Here is a 10,144-nt window from a genome sequence, read left to right on the forward strand (position 1 = left end):
AACGGACTTAACCTGAGTTGACGTGGCTTGAGATGACTTGACATGAGCTGATGAGTTGAATAAAAAATAGTTTAGGACTATTTCTGGGAAACTAAAGAAACGTCACTTTACCCCTTTGCACTGAGACCCACCCAGCCCTCATCTCTCGGACTATGTTGGAGTCGGGAGTGGGGAGGAGGGTGTTAGGGAGGGATGGACAGTCTCAGAAGTGACAGCCCTGGGAGCCCGGGCAGAGCTGGCCAGGACCACAGACATCAGAGCAGGGCAAAGGAAACCGAATCTGTGCCAGGAGTTGGGTTTCAAACTCTGAGCCAAGGCTGGTACAGAGGCCGGTATGGGCGCAGACAGAGGGAAAATCAGAGGTCGGGTAAGTAGTGAGCCTCACTCAGCCCCAGCCATGCCCACAGGTCACAGAACACGGCCCACTCGGTGTGTAAGTGCGGGGAAGAAACCGAGACCCGTGGCCTTGACCCACCGAATGTTTCCACTGGGGCCAACGTGGTTCCAGGGTCCATGAGGGTGTATGCCCTCCAGGGTTTCATCTCTGACTTCGGTTCTGGAAGTTTCTTTCCCTCCTGGAGGCAATGCACAAGCTTGGGAACAGTGAGAGCTTTGAAGTCAGACAAACCTGGGTGAGCAGCTCTGGCGGACTCGCTGTGGGCAAGTCGCTTCAGCTCTGGGGGCCTCTGGTTTCTCGTCTCTAAAGTGGGAGTGCTGTCGTGCAGAGCAGAAAGCGCTCCGTGGAGAGCGCCGAGCCCTGCGCTGGGCGTGCAGCAGGCACACAGCTAACGCTAGCTGCGAGTGCGGCCGGGGGGGACGGGCAGAGAGAGCTGAGGCCGTCCTCCCGTTGCCACCCCAGCTGCCGTCGCCCCGATTCCTCCTGCATTGTTTGGTGACTGTGACAGCTCTCTCTGACCATATGCATTTCACGTGCGTGATCTCATTTAGGCCTTACAACAGCCCTGTCATTATCCCCACTCTGCTCACGAGCAAGCCAAGGCCCCGTGACCAACTGTCCCGATTTGCCCGGGACTGAGATGTTGCCTAGGATGTGAGATTTCCGGGGCTAACACTGAAAACCAGGCAAGCTGGTGGGCCTAGACCAGAGGACCTTGCCCTGGTCTCATGACCAGCCCTCAGCAGGGCCACTGTCAGCCGAGCTTGCTGGATTCCAGAACGTGCAGACCCAGAGCGGCATCCCCCCGAGGGGCCATCCTTGAATGGAGGCAACTCAGGCAGACATGGACCGTCTCCTTCTACCTCCACCCTCCACAAACCCCTAGAGAAGTTACCAGCAGCTTTGTCCAAAGAGGCATCCTTAGCATGAATCCATCATGCTTCCCAGCAACCCCATAGAGAAGGCATGTCCCAGCCCCATTTCACAGCATGTGTACACTGAGGTCTCCTGAGGTCAAAGAAGTTCCCTTGAGGCCTGTGACCACACAGTTCTGCACCCACATGCCCCTGGAGGTCTGGAACCGACTTTGGAAATATTCAGAAGTATTTATGGGAAAGAGGAATTGTCACTCAGGTTTCGTTTAGGGCATAAACAGTCATTTTATAACATTCCTTAACCCAACCCAAGGCAAAGCAAACAGGGAAGTAAACATCGATCTGCGTCAGAAGGCTTGTCTCAGGGAAAATCACTCACCTCAAACTCCAGCCTGAGCCCAAGAGGGGAGGTGGGGTGGTGGGTAGAGAGGGGTGGGCAGGTGGGCTGCAGGGACACATTAGGAAGGGGGGCTTCTCAGCAGGGCTGCACCCTGTAGGGCTCACAGACACTGTGTCACAGCCTTGAGGATGAAAATTGCCAACGTCCTGCCACTAGGCTGTTCTGGACGGCGACACTGCCAGCTTCTCTGTTGCTGGATGGATCCCCCAGCCCGCTGGGCCCTGCCCGCTGCCCTCAGACGTAGCACCTCGTTTGGCTGTACCTGAAGCCGAGAAATTAGATAAAACTGTGGATCAGTCAGGAGCAGGCAGTGGGGTGACCTTCAGTTCTTGTCTGGGGCACAGGATCTGGGTTCTGGGCCCCAGAAAGTACCTATTCTGTGGGGCAAACAGGAGACCACTGCTGGGGGCCTCCTAGGGGCTCAGGCTTCTTTGCGGGTTTGGGGGATCATGGGAAAGGCAGGCCCTGAGGACCCAAGTCACTGTGGGGAATAAAATGGAAAGACCAGTCTCCATCCTCATCGTCGGTTTTAACTGAGAGCTTATGGCATAAGTGCTTTTCAGACGTTGTCTCCTTTATTCCCACCGTGGCCCCCAGGGAAGAGCAGTTTCTGGCCGGTATTCCCAGCTTGGAGGAGACTGGGTCCCCAGCCTCTAGGTCTCCATTCCTAAACTCTCACTCTGCTGACCTGGAAGCTGGGGCGTCGGTGTTGAGTGGGGACAGCCCTGGCCCAGCAGGGAGGCCGCCCGGGGGGCCCTGAAGCCCCCTCACTGCCCTGAGCCCTTTATCCTCATCTGGGCCCCCAGGCCCCCAGCTGAGTGTTTGGTTGGTGTGGACTGATTTCAGCCTCGGACTCTCAAGGAGCCCAGAGGCTGCCCCAGCGAAGGCTCTGACGCTGGACCCCCAAGGCCGTCTAAGCCGGGATTTCAGGGAACGGTCCTCACAACTCATCCTCCCAAGACGCTGAGCCACACGGGGAGGGCGGGGCTGTGCATTCGCAAATCCCAGAGACCCCTGGGCTTTCCGGCCCTCCCTGGGGGGGCCACCTGAGTGGGGATCCTCCAGGTCCCACGTCCCTTCCGCCCAAGCAGTTCCTGATGCAGGGTTCCCAGCACCGTTGCATTTTAAGGAGAGGGCGAAGGGGGTCGGTACAGTAATGTCACTTAGCACTGTCTTCAGAGTGGCCTGTAATGACCTAGGTCGGGGGGAAATGTGGCCCCCTCTGCCCCCAGCAGCAAAGCAAAGGCCTGAGGGCAGGTAGCTCATCTGAGAAGTGGTCTGGGGAGCCGGAGTGCAGGTGGGAGGCAGGTGGGAAGGGAGGGAGGAAGAGGCTCAGGGGCCCTGGCTGCGCTGGCACCGCTCAGGGGCTCAGAGCCCCCGGAACAGGGATGGCGGGGGAGGCGTTTATCCACTGGCTCCTGTGCCCCGTGGGTGCTGACAGGGGCCAGAGGCATGATAGGCTCACCTGGTCCACTTTCTGTGTGGGCCCTTGTGGGTGCTCTGTGGGCAGCAAAGCCCCAGGACAGGCAGGGATTGTCAGGTGGGCACTCAGAACAAAGCAGCGTGGGCGTGCAAAGTGCGCGGGGAGACTGAATGAAGAACAAGAGCCGGGCGAGACAAAGGGAGGTGAGAATGGGGCAGAAAATGGAAACACAAGCGGAGGGCTCTGAGATGCCAGCCCTGAAGACCACCGCGCTGTGTCTCCCGGCTACAGATACAGGATTGCCCAAGCGAGTGCCACCTCCCAACCCTTTAGCTGACTTGTCAGAATCCGCGGCAGCATTTCCAAGGCCCAGTGCAAACTGAATATGCAGGACCTTCTGTTCAAAAATTGTTAAGAATTTCAAGGTGGGGCTTCCCTGGTGGCACAGGGGTTAAGAATCAGCCTGCCAATTCAGGGGACACAGGTTCGAGCCCTGGTCCGGGAAGATCCCACATGCCGCAGAGCAACTAAGCTCGTGTGCCACAAGTACTGAGCCCGCAAGCCACAACTACTGAAGCCCACGTGCCTGAGCCAGTGCTCTGCAACAAGAGAAGCCACCGCAATGAGAAGCCCGCGCACGGCAATGAAGAGTAGCCCCTGCTCGCCGCAACTAGAGAAAGCCCGCGCGCAGCAACGAAGACCCAACGCAGCCAGAAATAAATAAATAAAAATTAAAAGAAAAAAGGATTTCAAGGTGGTGACAGCAAAGCATTAAACTGAGCTCAGGACCCTTTAGAACACGGGGCCCTGGGCGCCTGCCCAGGTGGCAGATCCGTGAAGCCAGTGCTGGTTAATATCGCCGAGGCTTAGGGGGGTCAGGGAGCTTGTGCAAGTGTCTACACTGCTGGTAAATGGCTGGGTTGGGATATGAAATCAGTTCTGTCTGACCCCTAAATCCTCGCTCCCAATCAAGGCTGGGTTCTGGGTCTTCAGAAGATGTAAAGGAATCCCGTGTGGGACTGACGGCAGCACCAGGGCACAATTCCAGGCTAACCCAACACTCCCATGCGTCAACACGTGCCATGTGTGTTGTGTCTGCTGCCCCGCATCCACTCCCAGTCTGTTTACCAACAGCACCTGGCTTACCTGTGGGGACTTCTCCCCACTCCTGTTCCATGTACAGGATGGGGTGGGGCTGACCTCACCCTTAATTCCTGGGGAAGACACATGACCCGGGCCTAGCCAATCAGGGCTTTTCATTCTTGTCATCTTCCTGACTACAGTCATTGGTTCAAGGATGTGCATGTGGATCCAGCTCAGCCAATGAGAGGCAGCCACAGAAGTTGGGAGAGTGATGCAGTCTCTCACCAGGGGATGTAAAGCTGCAGGAACGTAAGCTGGGAGCTCTGGGAAGCCAATGCAGGGGAAGGCCCTGCTTGGGACAGAACTTACACGGACAAAAGCATAGTCAAAGGATGGTGAGAGAGAGAGAGAGAGAGACATTTCTTGTGACATTGTTAGAGCCCCTGGATCTAGCCATTCCTGAAGCTGGCTAGATCTCTGAACATTTTTTCTTAAGCCAGTTTGAGTTGGGCTTTTGTTACTGGAAATGGAAAGAGTCCTGTGATAAATGAACATAGTTTGAGATACTGATCTTTTTACTATTACCAGGCAAACAACAACAACATTTGAACCTGGTTCAGTGTCCCCAAAGAATAATACGGTCAGGGCTCCGGGCTTAAGAGCAGGGACCACAGCTTGGCAATGTGGAGCTTCCCACTCCTATGAGCCCTAAAATCTTTCTAGACATCCACAGGCAGCCTGATGGCCACAACAGCATTTGAATCCACCCACCAATGGGTCTTTGTGAACATCTGCACCGTCCCTGGACAGCAGGCACGTGGTTTCTGTAGGGTGGGGTGGCTTTCATTTCTGGCTCGTCATGGGAATGGCTCTGGGGGCTCAACAGACTGAACAAAGGGAAGCCAGTGGCCAGGATTAACCTGACACCCAACACTTCACGGCTTCCACACCAGGGTGTCAGAACAACCCAGAATCTTCCGGGGGCTAGGTTTGCGTTGGAGGAGGGAAACCCTTAGATTCAGAAGGAGGCTTCTCTGGGTGCAGACAAGCTGGTCCTCCCAGGGCTGTGACAGGTCTTAGCAGCATTTTAAGTACGAGTGCACAGTGGGGTCTGCAAGCTTACACCCGGCAGAGAGACCCAGTGATGGAGGAACTTGGGGACGTCTCAGAAGGCAGCGGAGGGGGTGACAGTTGGGTCTCAAGGTGAGCAAACATGGCTGAGGAATCAGGAATTATGAGTGTGGAGAGAGAGAGGGATGAGAATAGACAGACAGGACAGAGGCGGAGAGAGAGGAGGTGGGAACGGAAACCAGCGTAGGCTAGTATTCAACCCGAGAAAGGAGGGGTCGGAGGAAAATTTTCCACTTTCTTCCCCTGAAACCTCCCTCACCAGACAGGCTTCTTCACTGCTAAGAAGATGTGTTTTGTGGTTTTTTTTTGTTTTTTTTCTTTCATCAGCAAACTGTCAAAATTACAGATGCTTGGTATGAAGGGGAAGTCAGAATCTTCCAACCCTTTGGAGTTTTTGGATAAAATTTCCTGCCTCTGTATCTCTGTCACATCATTAAGGAGAAGTTTATTTTCTTTGGGGCAACAACGTCGACTCTGATTAACTTTCAACAAGACAGACTCGGCAGTGAGTCGCCAGGATGGGAAATTAGGGAATGTCTTTTTGGGTCTTTTTGGGGGTTCTACAAGTCTGTAATCACTTTCCTCTTTCCTAAAGGGAAAGCAGTTTTGATGGGTGTGAAGGTGATTTTGTTTTTATATAGACGTAAAACTCATTCATGAATCAGAAGATAATGGGGGGAAATGGGCTTGTTAAACTTGGTACTGAACTGTAACATGCCCACTGAACTACGAGCTCATCATAGATGCCTGGGTATCAACTCATCTCATGCTCACTGCAGCCCTACGAGGTCCTCTGGGCTCTGCCCATTTCACAGATGAGCATCTGACACTCAGCAGTATTAGCCGTGTCCGGGATCACATGGCTTCATGGCCTGGAGCCAAGGTCCAGACCCTGGCAGGCAGAGTCCAGAGCTCACTCCCTTCCTCACTGACCACTACCTGCTCTAATCAGTGTTGGCCACAAAGGGGGCATTATGGGTCCTACAGCTGATGGCCCCAAGAATCTGACCCTGCGATTCCTGATGGGTGCCCTAGCACCCAGGAGGTGCACAGGACGTGATATTGAACGAATGGATCCTCACCACATACACGTATACTGGACAGATGTCCTGGGAAACCAGAGAGAGGGCTTTTCCAGAGATGAGACTCATCCTTGACAAATCGCCCCATTTGGCTGCACCCCGAAGCAGACCCTGAGACAAGGCATGGATGCGGGTAGTTAATGAGGGTCGTGACACCAGGAAGCAGGGGTCAGAGAAGAGGGATGATAAAGCTGCAGCTACTCCTTCCGAGGAATTGTGAACGGCACCTCGGAATTGCCCTGCTGAGACCAGGCACCCGGGGTCTTCACCCACTGACTCAGACTCATGGCTGAGGGCGGCCAGGGGCCTTTCCCGGCCACCCCTGCAGATGGGCTGGACGAGCTCTGGGGTGCAAGAAAGAGCCAGCAGGCAACTAGGCTGAGAACAGGGGGCAGAGGATGGGGACGTGGGCTGGCCGAGCTGCAGGAGAACTTAGAACGGCTGAGGGAACCCAGCAGACCAGCAGCTTTGGCTACAGGAGTCAAGAGAGGAGAGTAAAGACAAGTGACATCTTTGAGGGCTTACTATTTGCCAGTATCTTAGTCTGTGTGAGCTGCTATAACAGAATACCACAGACTGGATGTCTTACAGACAATAGAAATTTCTCACAGGTCTGGAAACTGGAAGTCCAAGATCGGGGTGCTGGCAGATTTGGTGTCTGATGAGGGTTTCCTAGTTCATAGATGGCTGTCTTCTCACTCAGTTCTCTCATGATGGAAGAGCTGAGGGAGCTCTCTGGGGTCTCTTTTATAAGGACACTAACCCCATTCATGAGGGCTCCACCCTCATGATCCAATCACCTCCCGAATGTCCCATCTCTGAATGCTGTCACACTGGGGGTTAGGAGTCTAACATACGGATTTTGCTATAGACATTTAGTCTATACTACCCCCTAGTAAGCACTAGCCTTATCTCTACTCTACAAGTGAGGAAACTGAGACACAGAAAGGTTCTAATCTCACCCAAGGTCACTCAGCCAGCAGGCAGCAGACAAGGATGAGGCTGGGCAGTCTGGACTCACAGCTTGTGCTGGTAACCAGGGCTGGGACTCAGGTGATCAAACAAGGCACTCAGGTTTAAAATTTAGGGAGATGTCACTCTCAGGATTGGTCCTGTGCAAAGTTGGTGCCTGAGAGTCAGGCCTCCTTAAATTTTGCACCCTGAGTGTCTCACTTGCCTCACCCTGGTCTAGGCCCTGCTCATGGCTCTGTGCACTCCGCCCCCTGGAATGAGCTTCCCTGCAGTCCTGCACCCAACCCATCACACATCGCTCACGACCTGCACTGGGGGACGTGCTGACTGGGTTCTGAGGCCGACCTAAGGTCACATGCCCCCAACGTGCAGAAGGGGTAATTGAGACAATTATGCAGATTGTTTACACAAGAAATAATTTGTCCCTTTGATCTGAATTTTTCAAGAGGTTTCAAGTAACTGACAATAAAATACATTACAACTTGATTTTAAAATGTATTTGAGGACTTCTAGTTTCCGCTCCAACATGTAGAACTTAGAACTCATCATTCTCATCCTCACAATAAGAAAAAAGCAGAACAAACTGAAAATCAACATCTCTTCTTAGATCCTTCAAGGAATTGAGGTCCCAGGGCAGACTGCCTCTCCAGAAACTTGGGAGAGACAGGCAGATACAGAGTGCTAACTTACAGGGACCAGAAGCTGCTAAAGCCAGTAGTGGGCAGGAACTCCTTAACAGCAATTGACTAATTGCTGGAGGTTGAGTGTGGGCTAGCATGAGATGAAAAACTCCAGGGTGTCCCGTTTCAAGACGGGTCCCACACTTTCATGAGTTTTCCCTTCGGAAGTCCCACTTGTGCTTCCAACAGGGAGAGGGGGAATCAACCCTTCTGAAATATGCCCCAAACCTTCTATTCTCCTTAGCAAAGGCCTGCACTCAAGGGAAAATACTTTACCAGAGCCTGATCACCTAGGGCAAGGGCAACTAGATAGCTGGAGCCCCCTCTGGCCTTCCATCTCACTTTAGGGGAGAGGAAGAAACTCTTTTGAAGGTCACAGCCCAGAGGCTCTGGCCCACAGAGAAGATTTGATGGTAAGATTACAGAATAGCTCCTTTCCTCATTACTTTACTATGACATCACTATACTAGCTCCAGTATAATAACAGGAGGTTACAAGTGAGAGCCATGAGACACAGACTCAATTTAAGAAAGAATTTCTAGGGAAAACCAAAGACAACAAGATGATGAAAACATGGACATGAGAGGAACTTGAAGCCTTTGTTGTTACCTGTGTTTACAAGAAACATGAAACACAGCCCAGCTCTGAGCCCCAGATTGTCATAGTGCCTCACACTAAGTCCTCTTTGCCTCAGCTCCTGTTGCTCAACACAACATGTCCAGATTTCAAGAAAAAGTTACAAGGCATACTACAAGGCAAGAAAAAACACAGTCTGAGAAGACAAAGCAGGCATTAGAACCAGACTAAGTAATGGCAGAGATTTCAGAATTATCAGGCCAGGAACTTAAAATAACTATGATTAATATGCTAAGTGCTCTAATGGAAAAAGTGGACAATATACAAGAACAGTAAAGCAAAAAGGTGGAAACTCTAAGAAAGAATCAAAAGGAAATATTGGAAGTCAAAAACACTACAAAAGAAAGTAAGAATGCCTCTGACGAGCTCATGAGTAGACTTGACATGGCTGAGGAAAGAATCAGTGAGCTTGAAGATGTGTCAACAGGAACTTTCCCAATCGAAAAGCAAAGAGAAAAAAAGAGAGAGAGAGAGCACAGAAGAGAATATAGACTATCCAAGAAATGTGGGACAATTACAAAAGGCATAACTTAAGCATAATGGGAATAACAGAAGGAGAAGAAAAAAGAAAAGAACAGAAGAAATATATGAATAATAACATGGCTGAGATTTTCCAAAATTAATGACAGACACCAGGAAGCACAGAGAACACCAAGCAGGTTAAATACCAAAATATCTACACCTAAGCATATCAAACTGAAGAAAACCAAAGACAAAGAGAAGATCTTGAAAGAAGCCAGGGCAGTGGGTGTGGGTGGGAACCCACCTTACCTACAGAGGGACAAGGATGAGAATTACATCAGACATCTCTTCAGAAACCATTCAAGCAAGAAGAGATTTGAGTCAAATATTTAAAGTGTTGAAAGAAAAAGCCTGCCAACCTAGAATTCTGTATCCAGTTAAATTATCCTTCAAATTTGAAGGGAAAGTAAACTGAGGGCATTTGTCACCAGTAGACCTGCCTTGCGAGAAATATTTTTAAAAGTTCTTCAGAGAGAAGGAAAATTCAGATCTACATAAAGAAAGAGCATTAGAAACGGAATAAACGAAGGTAAAATTGAATCTTGTATTTTCTTACTTGTAATTGATTAATAGATAATAGATAATCTTACTTGTAATTGCTTAATAGATAACTTCAAAATTATAATAGCAAAATGCATTGGGTTATTATAACTTGTGAATAAGCAAAATTAACAACAATACTATAGGAAACAGAAGGAGGAATGGATTGAGAAGACTCTGTTATAAGGTATCTTCACTACCCATGAGGTGAGATAGTGTTAGTTGATAGTGGACTTGGATCAGCTATAAATGTATATTGCAAACTCTAAGGCAACCATTAAAAAAATATTTTTAAAGAAGCATAATTGATATACTAGAGAAGAGAGAAAAATGAAGTCATAGAGAATATGCTCAATTAAAACCAGAGAAGGCAGAAAAAGAGAAGACAAAAATTAACAAGTAC

The sequence above is a fragment of the Neophocaena asiaeorientalis genome, unplaced genomic scaffold, assembly GCF_003031525.2.
Source record: "Neophocaena asiaeorientalis asiaeorientalis breed wild unplaced genomic scaffold, Neophocaena_asiaeorientalis_V1.1 scaffold606, whole genome shotgun sequence".
Lineage (NCBI taxonomy): Eukaryota > Metazoa > Chordata > Mammalia > Artiodactyla > Phocoenidae > Neophocaena > Neophocaena asiaeorientalis.